Source organism: Furipterus horrens, unplaced genomic scaffold, assembly GCF_987537825.1.
Source record: "Furipterus horrens unplaced genomic scaffold, mFurHor1.1.pri manual_scaffold_17, whole genome shotgun sequence".
In the NCBI taxonomy this organism is placed as follows: domain Eukaryota; kingdom Metazoa; phylum Chordata; class Mammalia; order Chiroptera; family Furipteridae; genus Furipterus; species Furipterus horrens.
In genome coordinates, this window is record NW_028327187.1 from 20,586,122 (window position 1) to 20,603,013 (window position 16,892).

Consider the following 16,892-nt stretch of genomic DNA (forward strand, 5'->3'; position numbering starts at 1 on the left):
TAGGCAGGGCTTTTGTTTCCCTCAGGCTAATGCCACTTGGAGGGGGGGCAATGGTCTGCCTGCAGTACTGGGGATGAGTCAGCACTGGGACCCAGCTGGCCGCTTCCCCAGCTCTCCCTTCAAAGCCACCACACCAAACTCTCCCCAAGCATCTCCAGTCCTCTCTGCCTTCCCTCTGCTTGAGCCCATGGTAAGTGGGGGCCAAAATATTTTCATACGTGATCCACTTAAGAGCTCCTTTTCTCCAGCTGTTTCTCTCCGGCTAGCAAGAAACCCTGTGGCTTTTCACTTTTCACAGCTGGATACTATTTTACTTTCCACTCTGTTGCTGTAGGCTGGGAAGCCCAGCTGGGCGTTTAGACCCTGCCCTTCTCAGGGGAAACCCCAGGCTGCTGAGCTGTTTCTCAGTCCCTTCAGCTGCCACCCATGTGAGCCCAGCCAGCCCTTCCGCGTCTCCGCACTCCCTACTGGTCAAGTTGTGATGTAGCGGCCTTTTCTGTCTCTTCGTGGTTATAAGACTTCTCTCCAGCTGGTGTTCGGTTGGTTATTCCAGATGATTTCTCCAAAATTAAGTTGTAAATCAAGACTAGTTCTGGGAGGAGGTTAATGTAGCTTCCACTTACTCCTCCGCCATCTTGTTTCTTTTTGGTCTAATGGGTTTTTAAGGTCTTCTACAATTTAGCTTCAAACCACTTGTCTTGACTGATCTCCTTTTCATCTACTTGTACACTAAGCTTGTTCTACATTCCAGTCATACCAGAATCCTATGAATATATTCTACACTTTTGTGATTTCATGCCTTTCTTTGCTTCTCCTGGATGCTCTCCCTTCTTGTCAGGGCTACATGTAGAAATTCTATCCATCCTATGAGGCTTGCCTCAAATATCACTTTCTCCATGAAGCCTTTCCTGATGCCACTGACTGGATATAATCTCTGCTTCCCATGAATCTTGATGTCTTTTGCATGGCATTTGCTTTCCATCCCTTCCTTACTGGACCTTGTGTGAGTCATTTCTGTATCTGTCCATTAAGTCTTGAGAGCAGAATTTGGCCCTTACTCTTTTTAGTTTCCCTAGAACCCCAAACAGGGCATGTAGCTGGTGTTTTATATGTTGATATTTGGTGGAATAACTTGGCTGTTCAGTTTACCCTAGATCAGGCCCCTTATTTCCAAGCAGAATGAGATCTGTTTTCAGAATCCAAGAGAAACCGGGTTGCTTCAAAATGTTGGGTGTAGATTTTGCCTTATTCCCATCCCTACCTTTTCCTCTTTTAAAGAAAATTGTTTATTGATAGAACTTGGGTCATATTATATTCATGACCAATTAAAAAGTGTTTTCTTTGAATGCTTATTTTAAGTGTTTCATGCACAGCTTTTCTATGCCCTCTTGACTTAGCTTTAGTGACAGCACATTTTAATGGAATGTAAACTGATTTCTTGATTTTATTTTGATCAAGCAGCTGATGGGTTGGCTTTGTTTTGGCATTCAAGATGTCTGGCCAGAGGTGAGTGCCTAAATACAGATACGTGGGGTCAGAGGATAACACTAACCCCTGCTTTTCTGCTTAAGTATGAGATAGATACTGAGTGTAACTGATGTATTTTCAGGGACACAAAATAACTGGTAGTATTTTCAGAGTTATGAACTAGTAAGCTATTCTGTCATGGGCTCTATTATACCTTAGGAAATGAGGTGAAACATTTTCAGCTTGAATTATATTAAAAAAAAAAAAAACTATGTTCACAAAGATGAACATTCTCCACATAAATATTTAGACAGAGGGATAAACACATCCATTTCCTAAGTAAACCTTGAGTATATAAAGAAAGACAGCATGCTTTCCTTTTTCTTTTGCAGGCATTTATGAAAGAATAAACATAGTCTATATTCTAAGTTCCTTGCTACTCAAAGTGTGGGCTGTAGGCTGTCAACTAGTAGCATCAGCATCACCTGGGAGCTTGTAAGAAATTTCAATCTCAGACCTCATCTCAGACCCAAAGAATAAAAAAGTGCATTTTAACAAGATCTCCAAGTGAGTCGTATGCCTATTTAAAAATATATATTTTTCAATTACAGTTGACATACAATATTATATTAGTTTCAAGGGTACAACAAAATGATTATACATTTATATAGCTTACAGAATGATCACCTTAATAAGTCTAGTACCCATCTGAGAGGAGCAGAGCTCTAGGTATTGCCTTTCAGAAAAAAAGCAGGAAGCCATCCTAACAGGCTGTGACCTGGTTTTTCTTCACATGCATCTTAACTAATGGACCTCAACATCACAACCTGTGATTACAACAGCATCATTAATGACTATATTGTTTCGTTTGCAATATTTAGTGAGTTTCACAATAGAAAATGGGATACAAAATACAACTTTTGGAATTTTTCAATAGGACATAAATATCTTTTAAAAAATATATATCATCTGATCTTTCACCTAGATGTTGGCATGAGAGGGGAGCATTCTGTGTATAAATGTGGAAGAGGTATTATTGAAAATAAAAACATCCATTCTCATTTTTTAAACAAAGCTGAGTTTAAATTATGTCTTAAGTGTATTCATTTTGGTTTGTAAAGTTCACAGGTATATTATTCTATATAAATTCCAAGAGTATGAGATTGGCGAGCCCCAGCACATACTAGAAAACCTTTTCTAGCCAAAGGTAGGAACGTAATAATTCACCTCCTGGGACTAATTTTCAAAGAGGTAGAAGTGTCTGGCAACCATGTTTTTTAGCCAAGGAAATTGGTTAGCTTCCGTTTCTAAAGGAAATTTTTATGGGTTAATACTTTTCCTTTGCTTCTCAATATGTCAGGCTATTTTCAGTCACAACGGGGACATAAAATACATGTTCAAATATTAGGAGTCATTATGACAAAACTGTTCTTCATGGTTGCATTTGTAGGCTTACAAGGTAGCTTTCATTTACTCTTATTTTTTTTCTGGTTTTGTTTTTTTTTTAATTTAGTTTTTGGTTATTCAATTACAGTTGTCCCATTTTCCCCCCATTGCTCCTCCCTCCCAGCCCATCCCTTCTCCCACAATTATATCCCTCCCCGTTGTCCATGTCCATGAGTCATTCATATACATTCCTTGACTAGACCCTTCCCTTACTTATCCCCCTTCTCTCCCTCCCCCCTCCCCCCTTCTGACAACTATTCTAGTCTTTGCATATTTAGTTCATTTGTTTGTGTTGCTCTTTAGTTTCCTGTATTGGGTGATATCATATGGTATTTTGCTTTCTTTGCCTGGCTTATTTCACTAAGCATAATTCTCTCTAGTTCCATCCATGTTGTCGCAAATGGCAGAAGTTCCTTCTTTCTCTCTGCTACATAGTATTCCATTGTGTAGATGTACCACAGTTTTTTGATCCACTGATCTACACATGGGCAGTTAGGCTGTTTCCAGCACTTAGCTATTGTAAACAGGGCTGCTATGAAAATAGGGGTGCATAAGTTTTTTTGAATTAGGGTTTGTGGATTTTTCGGGTATAATCCTAGCAGTGGAATTGCTGGTTCAAAAGCCAGTTTCATTTTAAATCTTTTGAGGTAATTCCATACTGTTCTCCATAGTGGCTGCACCAGTCTGCATTCCCACCAACAGTGCAGTAGGGTTCCCATTTCTCCACATCCTCGCCAGCATTTGTTGTTTGTTGATTTGTTCATGATGGCCATTCTGACAGATGTAAGGTGGTATCTCATTGTGGATTTTACTTGCATCTCTCTGATTGCCAATGATGTTGAGCATTATTTCATGTGCCTATGGACCTTCTGTATGTCCTCTTCAGAGAAGTGTTTGTTCAGGTCCTTTTCCCATTTTTTAATTGGGTTGTTTGTTTTCTTGATGTTGAGTTGTATAAGCTCTTTATATACTTTGGGGATCAGTCCCCTGTCTGTGATATCATTGGCAAATATGTTTTCCCATATGGTTGGTTTACTTTTCATCTTGCTGATGTTTTCTTTTGATGAGCAGAAACTTTTTAGTTTGATGTAGTCCCATTTGTTTATTTTTTCCTTTATTTCTCTTGCCTTAGGAGATGTATCCGTGAAGATATTGTTACATGTGATATTTGAAATTTTCCTTCCTATGTTTTCCTCTAGGACTTTTATGGTATCACGGCTTACATTTAAGTCTTTAATCCATCTTGAGTTTATTCTCGTGTGTGGTGTAAGTTGGTGGTCTAGTTTCATTTTTTTGCACGTCCCTGTCCAGTTCTCCCAGCACCATTTGTTAAAGAGGCTCTTCTCACTCCATTTTATGTTCTTTCCTCCTTTATCAAAGATTAGTTGACCATAGAGGCCTGGGTTTATTTCTGGACTCTATTCTGTTCCACGGATCTATATGTCTGTTCTTATGCCAGTACCAGTCTGTTTTTACCCCTGGATGGTTTGGCTCAGTGGATAGAGTGTCGGCATGCGAGCTAAGTGTCGCTGGTTCGATCTTCCAGTCAGGGCCCATCAGAGAAGGAAAACTCTGACTCCAAAAAACCTCCGCTGCCTTGCGGCATACCTCTTCAGGGGAAAGGCTAAGGGAGTAAACCCCGACAGAAAATCCGGAGCCGGAGTCCCTAAGGCGGTTTGACGTCGTAGTCAACACCGGCAACTCCTGCGGCGCACCTGAAGCCAAGCTGTATTGACTCCGTCTTTCCCTTGCATCCTTCAGCTGCGAAGAGAGGGGGGGGTCTGCTGCATGGGCAACAGCAGACCCTCCATATCACCCTGCCCAGGCTCTGTAGCTTCAGCTTCACTGGAGAGGACACTCCAGCGTCATCACAAGATGTCGATTCAACATGGGAGGAGACAGATACCGTGTCACTCCCGAGTCGGACTGCACAGCCATTCTCGGCGGTGCAGATAGACTCTTAAGAAGCTACACCATCGTCTCTCGAGACGGATGGCTGCCGACGACCAGACTGTTTTGATCACAGTGGCTTTGTAGTATTGTTTGATATCTGGTGTTGTGATTCCTCCTGCTGTGTTCTTCTGTTTCAAGATTGCTTTTGCTATTTGGGGTCTTTTTTGGTTCCATATGAATTTTTGGAGGATTTGTTCTAGGTCTGTGAAATATGTCATTGGTATTTTAATAGGGATTGCATTGAATTTGTAAATTGCTTTGGGTAGTATGGCCATTTTGATGATGTTGATTCTTCCCATCCAAGAACATGGTATTTGCCTCCATTTATTTGTATCTTCCTTAATTTCTTTCTTCAATGTTGCATAATTTTCAGTGTACAGGTCTTTTATCTCTTTGGCTAAGTTTATTCCTAGGTACTTTATTTTTCTTATTGCTATAGTAAATGGTATTTTCTTTTTTGCTTCTGTCTCTGATATTTTATTGTTGGTGTACAGAAATGCCTTAGATTTCTGTATATTTATTTTGTACCCTGCTATTTTGCCAAATTCACTTATTATATCAAGTAGTCCTTTAGTGGAGTTTATAGGGTTTTCTAGGTATACTATCATGTCGTCTGCAAATAGTGATAGTTTTACTTCTTCTTTCCCAATTTGGATGCCTTTTATTTCTTTTTCTTGTCTGATTGCTGTGGCTAGGACTTCCAACACTATGTTGAATAGAAGTGGGGAGAGTGGACAGCCTTGTCTAGTTCCTGATTTCAGGAGGAATGCTTTCAGTTTTTGTCCATTGAGTATGATGTTGGCTTCAGGCTTCTCATATATAGCCTTAATGATGTTAAGGTATGCTCCCTCTATTCCCATTTTGCTGAGTGTTTTCAACATAAATGGGTGTTGTACTTTATCAAATGCTTTTTCTGCATATATTGATATGATCATGTGATTTTTGTCTTTCATTTTGTTTAGGTGATGTATTATATTTATTGATTTGTGAATATTAAACCATCCTTGCATCCCTGGGATGAATCCCACTTGATCATGGTGTATGATCTTTTTGATGTATTGTTAGATCCTGTTTGCGAAAATTTTATTGAGGATTTTAGCATCGATGTTCATCAGTGATATTGGCCTGTAGTTTTCTTTCTTTGCTGTGTCTTGACCTGGTTTTGGGATGAGGGTAATACTGGCTTCATAGAGAGAGTTTGGGATTTTTCCCTCTTCTTGGATTTTTGGAATAGTTTGAGGAGGGTAGGAGTTAGTTCTTCCCTAAATGTTTTGTAAAATTCACCTGTGAAGCCATCCGGTCCAGGGCTTTTGTGTGGAGGAAGATTTTGCATTACTGTTTCAATTTCCTTCTTTGTTATTGGTCTGTTGAGACTTTCTACTTCTTCTTGATTCAGTTTTGGAAGGTTATATGTTTCTAGAAATCTGTCCATTTCTTCTAGGTTGTCAAATTTCTTGCCATATAGTTGTTTGTAGTAATTTCTTATAATTGTTTGTATTTCTGTGGTATCAGTCGTGATTTCTCCTCTTTCATTTCTGATTTTGTTTATTTGGGTCTTCTCTCTTTTTTTCTTAATGAGCCTGGCTAGAGGCTTGTCAATTTTGTTTATTTTTTCAAAGAACCAGCTCCTAGTTTTGTTGATTTTTTGGATTGTTCATTTAGTTTCTATGTTGTTTAATTCTGCTTTGAACTTGATGATTTCCTTTCTTCTTTTTGCCCTCGGCTTTGTTTGTTGTTGCTGTTCTAGTTCTTGTAGCTTTATGGTTAGGTTTTTTATTTGAGATTCTTCTAGCCTTTTCAGACATGCCTGTATTGCTATGAACTTCCCTCTTAGGACTGCTTTTGCTGTGTCCCATAGGTTTTGGGCTGTTGTGTGTTCATTGTCATTAGTTTCTAGAAATTTCTTGATTTCCTCTTTGATGTCATTGTTAACCCATTCATTATTTAAGAGCGTGTTATTCATTCTCCATGAGTTTGGGTGTCTTTGTTTGTTTGTGTTTCCCTGAGGTTGATTTTTAGTTTCAAGGCATTGTGTTCTGAAAAGATGCTTGATATAATTTCAATTTTCTTGAATTTGTTGAGGCTTGTTTTGTGTCATATTATGTGGTCTATCTTTGAAAATTTCCCCTGGCTGGTTTGGCTCAGTGGATTGAGCGTCGGCCTGCGAGCTAAGTGTCGCTGGTTCGATCTTCCAGTCAGGGCACATCAGAGAAGGAAAACTCTGACTCCGAAAAACCTCCGCTGCCTTGCGGCATACCTCTTCAGGGGAAAGGCTAAGGGAGTAAACCCCGACAGAAAATCCGGAGCCGGAGTCCCTAAGGCAGTTTGACACTGTAGTCAACACCGGCAACTCCTGCGGCGCACCTGAAGCCAAGCTGTATTGACTCCGTCTTTCCCTTGGACCCTTCAGCTGCGAAGAGAGGGGGGGTCTGCTGCATGGGCAACAGCAGACCCTCCATATCACCCTGCCCAGGCTCTGTAGCTTCAGCTTCACTGGAGAGGACACTCCAGCGTCTTCGCAAGATGTCGATTCAACACGGGAGGAGAGAGATACCGTGTCACTCCCGAGTCGGACTGCACAACCATCCTCGGCGGTGCAGATAGACTCTTTAGAAGCTACACCATCGTCTCTCGAGACGGATGGCTGCCGACGATCTTTGAAAATGTCCCATGTGCATTTGAAAAGAATGTATATTTTGCTTCTTTGGGGTGAAAAGTTCTATATATATCAGTTAAATCCATGTCGTTTAGTGTGTTGTTCAATGCCTGTATATCCTTGGTGTTTCTTTGCTTGGATGATCTGTCTATTGTTGATAATGGAGTGTTGAAGTCCCCTACTATGAGTGTGTTGTTGTTAATATCCTTCTTGTGGTCTTCTAGTATTTGCTTTATGTATTTGGGTGGTCCTATGTTGGGTGCATATATGTTTATCAGTGTTATATCTTCTTGATGAATCGTTCCTTTAAATATTATGAAATGTCCTTCTTTGTCTCTTTTTATTGCCCTTGCTTTGAAATCCGTTTTGTCTGATATGAGGACTGCTACCCCAGCTTTTTTTTCAGGTCCATTTGCTTGAAATATTTTTTTATATCCCTTTACTTTCAGTCTATGTAAATCTTTTGTTTTGAGGTGTGTTTCTTGTAGACAGCAAATATGTGGGTCCTGTTTTCTTATCCATTCCGTTACCCTATGTCTTTTAATGGGAGCATTTAATCCATTTACATTTAACGTTATTGACATGTATTTATTCATTTCCCTTTTGTATCTCTGTTCCTCTATTCTTTTTTTTTCTCTCTTCCTTTTTCTTAGAATGTTCCCTTTAGCATCTCTTGCAATTCTGGTTTGGTGGAGATGTATTCTTTTAGTCTTCCTTTGCCTGAGAAACTCCTTATTTCACCTTCTGTTTTGAATGAGAGCCTTGCTGGGTAGAGTATTCTTGGTTGTAGGCCTTTGTTTTTCATTGTTTGCAATATTTTTGACCATTCCCTTCTGGCTTGTAATGTTTCTGTGGAGAAATCGGTCGATAGCCTTATTGGAGCTCCCTTGTAAGTTATTTGCTGTTTTTCTCTTGCTGCTTTGAGGATTCTCTCTTTGTCTTGGAATGTTGCCATTTTAAATATGATGTGCCTTGAAGTGGGTTTTTGGGGGTTCCTCTTTATTGGAACTCTCAGTGCTTCTTGGACTTGCATAACTTTTTCTCTCATCAGGTTCAGAAAATTTTCTGTCACTATTTCTCCTATCAGTTTTTCAATTCCATGCTCCTTTTCTTTTCCCTCTCTTATTACCATGATCCTGATATTATTTTTTAAATGCTGTCCTGTAATTCCCTTATATCTTGTTCATATTTTTTCAATCTTTTTTCATTTTGCTGTATCATTTGAGAATTATTACCTACATTATCCTCTAACTCACTAATCCGATCCTCTGCTTCATTTAGTCTGCTTTTGACTGATTCTACTGTGTTTTTTAGTTCAGAGATTGCATTCTTCATTTCTTCCTGGTTCTTGTTGATAGTTTCTATGTCTTTTTTTATGCTGGTGTAGTTCTCTGCAAGTTCCCTGTAATTTTCTTGGAGCTGTTGGTAACTTCCTTGGAGGTTGTCATAGTTGTTTTTGAGGTTTTCGAGCATATTGAGCTTCTTCACCACCATAGTTTTGAATTCCATGTCTGACATTTGGGCTATGTCTATTCCATCTACCTCTCTTTCTGGGGATTCCTCTTTTCTTTTCATTGAGAGGTTGTTTCTGCATCTTACCATGTTGGATTCTTCTTCTTTGTTTTTGTTATTTGGATTTGTCTGCTTTGCCTTCCCACCTTTGTGGTATGAGATTTTTTATGGTAGATCTGGGGGTTTCAGTGGTGCCGTCTCTTTGATCTCCTGAGCCTGATGTTCTTGGGGTACCTTTTATATCGTTTGTTTTTGCTGTCTGGTTATATTTCAGATTTTTTTGTTAGGATATTCCTTCTGGCTTGTTGATTCAGAGTCACTCTATCCACTTTATCTTGAATTCTTTTGTGGAGATGTCCGTTTTAGCCTTGGTGTGTCGTCTTCTTTTTCTGCATCCACAGCTGGTCTAGTGTGGTGGTTCAGAGGTTCTTGTTTCTTACAGCAATGGTGTGAGCCTGCGGTTGCCGCAATGGTGCGCGCCCGCGGTTGCCGGCACAGCACGCTCCCTTGCTGCCCGCTGGAGCCAGTTGAGGTGTCCTTGCGTCCGAGCCCCTGCACGGGCGGGGTGCCAAGAGCTTGCCCCGTGATTGGTGCTTATTGTTGCCGGGCAGAGGTGGTTCTGCGTTGGCGCCCAGGTGTCCCTGCGCGCGTTCCTGCACGCGCGTGAGCAGCCCCAGAACTTGCCCCGCAATTGGCGCCTATTGTCCCCGGGCTGAGGTGTTTTTGCGCTCCCGTGCCCGTGCCCTTAGTCCCGCTGAGCCGAGCGCCAGTAGTTGGTCTCTCGCCTCTTAGGGCAGGGCCATGGACACTTGTGCTCAGTGGAAGTGAGCGTCTGTGAGTCGATGCGGCCCGCTGTTCCGGCGCCGCAGCCAACTGCCTTCCCACAACCGTCTGGGCCGGCAGGAACAGAGCCTGAGCTAGTGGTCTGCTTTCAGGCCTGGGGCCCGGCGCCCAGGGGAGCTGTCTAGGGGTATCTGCGCACGGTCCTCTGCGTGTTCAGTGGGCCCTCCCTGTGCCCGTTGGGGCACTGATCTTATGTCCATTGGGGAGTGTCCAAGGGACGCCTGGACTCACGCCCCACGCACTTGGGCCAGTGAGTGAGAGCACTTCCCTATGCGCGCCCCCGTGACCCAAGGGTAGGGTTGGGGAGTGGATGAGTGCACCACTGTGCCTGCGCTCCTCAAGAATGGCCTACCACCCCCAAACTTTCCTCCCCTCTCCACCATCCACTAGAGAAAAATATAAAGGAGAATTATGTTCTCACTTGCCTGGCAGCATGCTGTCTCCTGTCCTTCAGCGCCAATACCACTGGGTTGAGTCCTGTCTCTGCCAGCGGGCAGAGATCTGCTCTCCTCCCGACTCCCCTCTGGGGTAGCCTGTGGTCGCCAAAAAGCCTTTGTGTACTTTCAGCTGCAGCTCGGGCAGCCGCCCCAGTCAGGAATCCCGTTTCGTCCTCTTTTTCTGCGCTATCCTCACTAAACAGGTTGTTCTCAGATAGTTTTTCTCTAATCCAGCAGTGCCAAGGCTCGACTCCTGCCAGTGTCCAGCTGCTCACTGAGATGTTCTGTCTGCAATTAGCCCAAACTGCAGTCGGGTCTCGGGAGCCTGAAACCGCAGCCTCTCCTCACTCCTCTGCCATCTTCCCCCTCTCCATTTACTCTTATTTTAATTAACTTTATTACTTAACCCTCTATCAATTTCAATCCTAAGTGGTATAAAATGAAAAATAATAGAAATTATAAAAAGTGTAATTTTCAAAAATGGGACTGTTTCCAGCGATTAAGTTTGCAGTGAGTTATCTTTATATACTTTTATCAACCAAGGAACTTGGCTAAATGAGTTGTTGACAAGAACACCCACCAAACATTGAGACATTTAGGAAGTAGCTACAGATAGTTCAGGGTTTAACTATTACCTTAAAGCTGAAAATGTCAAACACTATGTAGTAGCTTACTGCCTTCCAATGGAAAGCAATCCTTAAAAACATGTGCAAAAATTCAATGTGAGCCAGACAGTAGACTCACATGTTTTTTAGGGACATGGGAGGGAGTTGATTCCCAGAGAGCTAAAAGGTCACATAGAAATGTCCAATTATACCTTACTTTCTAGTTGTTATTTTCAAAAACAGGCTTTCATAATCTTATACTCCAAAAATGTAATATTTTGCTCACAATTTAAGACATAAATGCCTTAAGCCCCATGAGAATCCAATTGAAGTTAAATAATTACCACGTTACAGTATATTCAGTGATTTCTATGTTTGTCTCAATAAAATGATATTTCCTGTCATTATTATTAAGTTTTTGTTTTTCTAAATTTCCACTTATTTTCCTAAGGAAAAATGTAATACAATATTGTACAATGTCCCAACTAGACACTGTTGAACATACAGGGCAATCTTTTTGAGACCATTGTCCAGGCTTAGCATAGTAGACATTAAACAAAATGCCTGATGAATTTTGAAAAGAGACTGAAACCTTACAGAGAATACCCAAACCCCAGCTCTTTCAATCAGTTCAGTGAAAGATCAGCCAACCATTCTTAACACCAACTAGAGATATGAAGTAGGTCACTGAGTTTTTCACTTGCTCATATTTGTACTACAGTATAGAAATTCATCATTAGTTGCTTAAATCACAACACATCCAATATCTAAATGAAGCTATTCAAGAAAGGGGAGTAAAAAGTGATAGCAATTTGCCAATACCCCAGAAGAATAACTATAGCTTTCTCAGAGGTAGATTGTTAGGCAACTTGGAATCAAGTCAAGCAGACAAACATTAATGGCATCAAGTCCTCAGCACTTGTACTAGGCTTGGCTGAGGAGAGTGAAAAACATAGCATAATGTAAATTACTTTGTCTTCCAGTAATTAAACCATATTATGAAAAAACAAATATCATAATGTAAAGCAATTAGAGACTGATAAGCTTATATTGCAGTACCATAAAGAAGAGAAATTTGTTCCAATCTGTTTACATACATCAAATTAGCTTTATGTCTCTCTCTAAAGTATGGTAACCTACACTGTGGTTATAAATGTCCCATGTAATTATATTCCTTTAGTAGCCTAGGATATGCAGCTATGGGTCCAAACATATTACAACAAAGAACATTAAAATGGCATTATCATTCTGCAACTAAAAATACCTTCAATCAAGAGAAATAAATTTGACCTGCCAATTTTCAACGATATTAATTTCAGAATTTTATTATGACAGTATTAAACCAACCCAAAGAGGCATCTTTGTTTTGGTTCTACTGAGATTATTTTCCAAGATCACTATTGGAAAGCCCAGTGTAGCCAACCTAAATCATCTAATGCTAAGTGGTGATTAGGTTTAAGATGTCTTGGTGGGTTTTATTTAGTGCAGTTGGGTTGCCTTGAAGCTGGCTGAGTCTCTATCCTCTTTTCCTTCTGAAAGTGTGGAAAGCCACCTTTTCTTTTCTTTGCATAAATCATTGTTTAGTGTTACTTGCCCTAACTGTCAGCAAATGATTTTGATTTTTCAATTTGATAACCTTGTCAGGGTCTGCATAGGACTACAGGATTGAATGAGAACAGGAATCCATATAAAAAATGAGAACAGTCTGAGCTTTTCCCTGGCCCAGATGCATATTAAACTATACAGACCAGTTCAAATCTGGAACTAATTGGAAGCTATAATCTCTCATATGTAGTTCAAGCTAGAACTGCTCTATTACAGTAGGCACTAACTAGCCACATGTGGTTATCAAGAAGTTGAAATGTGGCCAGTTTGAATTGAGGTGTGTAATAAGGGTAAATAAAATACACACCTGATTTCATAGAGTTAGTATGAAAATGTATGTAAATTATCTCATTAATAATTTTATATTGATCTTATGTTGAAATAATAATACCTTAGATATATTTGGTTAAATAAAATATATTATTAAAATTAGCTTCAGCTGTTTCATTATGACTTCTTTAATGGGGCTACTGGAAAAATTAAAATTATGTATGTGGCTTGCATTATATTTTTACTGTCAGCAGCTGATCTAAAATATTACAATGCAGAGGCATATGATGTGAACCTCAGGACTGATGGGGAAACATATAATTCACTTGCTGTTACCAGTGGAAAACTCTGTTGCCAAATAGTGCTCTTGGGAGGTAAAAAAGTAACTTTTAATTCAGATGACCAAATAACTCTTGTTTCCCCCACCTTCATTACAACAAAAATATTACAATAATAAAGCATTTGTGTCAGGCAAAAAGTATCCCAAAGTCTTTTGCGCCTGTAGGGAGACCTGCTACCAATAAGATATTAAATCTGAGGGAAACATTTCTGCAATTACTGATCAAATACAATACAGCTAAATTTCACCTCCAGCATATCATTTTGATAATGGGTATGGAAATTATCCATTCAATAGCTATTCAAAATAACTCAAGAAGATTGGTTAACAAGATACTTCACAGACCTTCAGAATAATCCTTTCTAATCAGGCTGGTGAGAATTCAATAGGCAACATTTGCCTTGGACAAAATAACCTTTTGGGGGGTTGCAGGGCTGTGCACTAGCTCTTTCTCTTATCTGTCTTCCAGGAGGTAAAATTGCCAACAGGCAAAAACACAGGGAGTGTTTCCCTGTGGGCTGAGTTCTGCCCAGTACCTACCAATGCTCAGTGCAGACAGCTGTGTCTTCAAGTTAAGTGAGGTGCCTTAGTACTTATCAATCAGGAATCAGCAGGGCTTCTAGAGTTGTCCTCATTAAATTTAAAGTATATTCTCTCCAGCAGCAAATGTCTCCATTGCCATCCATCTCTGCACAGCCAATTTTAGGCAATCAAAGAATGTTGGCTTCATCACTGTCTCTGAACATACTTCCAGTTTGACAAAGCTCTCCCCAGCTTCCCTGATCTTTGACAACTAGTAGGTATGTCCCCCTGGTTGTCACTAACTCCTCCCAGCCTCTAAGCCTTTTCTGATCCTTTTATCTTCTTACTGACATTCTCAGGTCAGAATGTTTTTTTTGTCCATAAAATATTCTACTCCTACTTATTCCAGCAGAAATTCTCCTTCATTCTTATTTATTCCTGGATCCCTCATCTCTCCATTCTCAGCACAATCTGGATGCCTAATATTTGATGTACACTTGTTTACTTACTCAAGAAGTCCATGTGGTGAAGCTGACAAGAACACAGTCACTAACTGGGATCAGAAAATATCGCTCTACACCTGAGTAGCTATGTGACACTTGGGCAAGTTACTTAGCCAACCTATGCCTCAGTTTCCTTAAATGTAACCTGGGAATAATTATAAGTCCTTTCTCATGGGATTATTGTGAGAATCAAATGAGAGAGTTCAAAAGGTGTAAAGTGCTACAGACTTTTGATCATTCATTTGTCAAGCATTTAATGAGCCCCTATTTTGTGCAAGGCAAAAGATGAAGAGCTAGGCTTACAGTAGCACAGTTCATTCCTCATCTTCAAGAAGCTCATGGCCTGGAGTGGGGCACAAACCTGCAGCTAACTTTAATGGGTGGCAAAATGAAATGAGTGCTGTGGGTGGTGCAAGTAGGTAATATGATTATGAGAACCTAGGAGCAGAGTGATTCATTCTGATCTTAGGTTTGCAGGAGTGGAAGAGGGAAGGAGACTCCAGAAGGAGGTAGCATCTGTACTAGAGTAGGAGAATATGATGAGTTTTGATAGTTCAAGGAGGAAGATATGAAAGGCAGAGTGAGAATGTTGAAAGGTAGAAGACAGGTTTGGAAGATACTGGAGCACCTAGTGTGGCTAAATCTGAATTTACTGCAGGAGAGGAGACAGGTGCAGCTGGGATGGTGAGCCAGAACTAGGTTGTGGTGGGCTTAGAACTCATACTGAAGAGTAAGTTCAAGTGTTGTAGTTAGGGGTAGGATGAAGAAAGGTTTTGGAGCAGTTTTGAGGTTTGAAAAACTTATTCTAGTGGTGACAAGAGAATAGAAGGAAGATGTATAGGACTAGGGATAGGAAGAACAGGTAGGAGATAATTGTAATATAAATAATGTAAACCAGGATTTCCCTAGGGTTTCTCTAGAAACCTAGTCTGGAAACAAGCTCTATGAATAGTGGCCTCTGTGACCAAATGTTTGGTAAATGCTGCTTATTGCAGGCCTCTCTTGAATATTCATAAAACACATTAGCATACTCTTCAAAGTATCTAAGAAGCTGGGTTTCTTTTTTTTTTTTTTTAGCATTTTTAAGCTTAAATGACCACACAATTATTCCTCCCCACCCCTGCTGCAGAAGACCCAGTAAAACTAGTGTTCACCTGTGTCAAGGTCATGAAAGACAATGAAAGACATAAAAATTGCAATAGGTCAGAGGAGACCTAGGAAACTTGATGAATAAACAGAGTGTGGTATTCTGAATTGAAACTTTGAATGATAAAAGAACATTAGTGGGAAAACTGGTGAAGTCCAAGTAAAGTCTGGAGTTTAGTTAATAATATTGTACTAATGTTAATTTCTTAGTTTTGACAAATTTACCATGGTTATGTAAAATGCTCACCTCAGGGGAAGCTGAGTGAACAATATACAGAAACTCTGTACTCTTCGTAATTCTTCTATAAATCTAAAATTAATTCAAAATAAGTTTTAAAAGTACTAATGTTCATAAAAACAGACTCTGGGAAGTTATAGTATAAACTGACTTGAAGCACAATCCCAGTTTAATAAAGTATTTCATTTTCTTAATATTTGAAAGGAAACACAATCTTTTGTTTTTTTAGGTTTTATTGTTTATGCTGTTACAGTTGTTCTAGTTATTTCCCCCTTCACCGCGCTCCACCCAGCCTACTCCCTTACTTTCATAGTCAGTCACCAGCCCGTTATTCATGTCCATGGGTCCTTCATATATGTTCCTTGACTAAGCCCTTCACCTTCTTTCAAACAGCTCCCACTTCCCTCCTTCCCTCTTACTGCCCTAAGTCTATTCCATGATTCCATGCCTCTGGTTATATTTTGCTCATTAGTTTATTTTATTTATTAGATTTGTCTTACAAGTGAGATCATATGATATTTGTCTTTCACTGACTGGCTTATTTCACTTAGCATGATAGTCTTCAATTCCATTCATGCTGTTGCAAAAGGTAGGAATTCCTTCTTTTTTTCTGCTGTGTAGTATTTCATTATGTAAATGTACTGCAGTATTTTTAATCCACTCATCTACTGATGGTAACGTAGGCTGTTTCCCACTCTTGGCTATTATAAATAGTGCTGCTATAAACATAGGGGTGCATAAGTTTTTTTGAACTGGTGTTTCATAATTCTTAGGGTATATTCCCAGCAGTGGAATCACTGGGTCAAAAGGCAGTTCCATTTTTAGTGTTTTGAGAAAATTCCATACTGTTCTCCACAGCAGCTGCATCAGTCTGCACTCCCACCAACAGTTCACTAAGGTTCCCTTTTCTCCACATCCTCGCCAACACTTGTTGTTTGTTGATTTATTAATGGTGGCCACTCTGATCAGTGTGAGGTGATATCTTGTTGTGATTTTAATTTGCATCTCTCTGATGGCCAGTGATGTTGAGCATCTTTTCATATGCCTATGTATGTCCTCCTTAGAGAAATGTCTATTCAGGTCCTTTGCCCATTCTTTAACTGGGTTGTTTGACTTCCTGCTGTTGAGTCATATGAGTTCTTTATATATTTTGGAGGTCAAATCCTTGTCTGAGGTATCATTGGCAAATATGTTCTCCCATACTGTCAGTTTCCTTTCATTTTGATGATGGTTTCTTTAGCCATGCAGAAGCTTTTTAATTTGATGTAGTCCCGTTTGTTTATTTTCCCCTTTATTTCCCTTGCCCTACTCTAGGAGATATTATCAGCAAAAATATTGCAACATGAGAT